Raw genomic sequence first — 1,518 nt, 5'->3', positions numbered from 1 at the left:
TGGAATGGTTCTCGGCCACTTGAATTTTCAGATTATCGCATAGAGTAAATCTTTTCTGTGTTGCTGGTTGAAAATAGCAAGGGGGTTTACCCCGTGTCGTAATAGATTGGGGGCTCATTGTCAAGATTTCAACTGGTTTAGACAGATTTGAATGGATTTGGGGTACAAAAAAATTCCAGCAGATTTAAACACTTGTAGGTTAGTATCCTAGATCTTTAAATAAAACATAGGTGAGGCAGTTTGTTTAATTTCAGTGATTTATGGTTAGTTAAATTAAAAGTGAGAGAAATGGCTCTTAAAATTGCTAAAGAGGTTCTGGGATTTGAAGATGATTCTCAAATTTGCCAAGAACGTTTCGAGAACGTTTGTTAATTTAGAATTAGCAAATAAATTAGATTTGGGTTTAACCAGGGACAAAAGCTGAAATTGTAAGGGAATAACTCAAACATTCAGTTGTGTCAGAGAAACAGACAAGTGCAATAGAGGTAGACAAACATAAATTACAATTGAGGAAAATGGAGTTAGAAGATAAACAGAGAAAGAGAGAGAAGGTTTGTAGCTGAGCAAAGAGAGAGGGAAGAAAGGGAGAGAGAAAGAGAGATAGAAGAGAGAGACAGAGAAGAGAGAGAGGAAAAAGAAAGAGAGAGAAGGTTCTTAGCTGAGCAAAAAGAGAGTGAATTTGAACTTGAGAAGTTGCGAATTAGTCAGCAAAGTCAAGTTAACAAGATGGAGATTAAAAGAGAAGGTGGAGATATCTATAAGTATGTCAAAACTCTGCCACATTTTGATGAGAAATATGTTGAAGCCCTCTTAATTTCATTTGAAAAATTGGCTAGGCAGATGAGTGGTCTGAGGATTTATGGTCCTAGGAATGCTAGTTCAGACTAAACTGGTTGGCAGAGGAAGTGAGGTATTTGCTGTGCTGTCATAAGAGAGGTCAAGACATTATGAAGAGGTTAAACAGGCTATTTTAAGTGCTTATGAATTGGTACTAGAAGCATGTAGCCAGCAGTCTAGATTAGAGTGGTGCTGGAAAAGCACAGCAGGCCAGGCAACATCCGAGGAGCAGGAAAATCGACGTTTCGGGCAAAAGCCCTTCATCAGGAATAGAGGCAGGGAGCCTGCAGAGTGGAGAGATAAATGAGAGGGGGAGGGTGGGGTTGGGGAGAAAGTAGCATAGAGTACAATGGGTGAATGGGGGCGGGATTGAAGGGGATAGGTCAGAGAGGAGGGTGGAGTGGATAGGTGGAAAGGAAGATAGGCAGGTAGGACAGGTAATGAGTGCGGTGCTGAGCTGGAAGGTTAGAGCTGGGGTGAGGTGGGGGAAGGGGAAATGATGACCGACTTGACACTGACATTTTTTTACAAACCCGACTTCCACAGCTACCTGGATTACACCTCTTCCCATCCTACCTCCTGCAAGAATGCCATCCCGTATTCCCAATTCCACTGCCTCTGCCGTATCTGCTCCCAGGAGGACCAGTTCCACCACAGAACACACCAGATGGCCTCCTTCTT

Source organism: Chiloscyllium plagiosum, chromosome 6 (assembly GCF_004010195.1).
Source record: "Chiloscyllium plagiosum isolate BGI_BamShark_2017 chromosome 6, ASM401019v2, whole genome shotgun sequence".
NCBI lineage: Eukaryota > Metazoa > Chordata > Chondrichthyes > Orectolobiformes > Hemiscylliidae > Chiloscyllium > Chiloscyllium plagiosum.
This window is presented reverse-complemented; position numbering follows the sequence as displayed.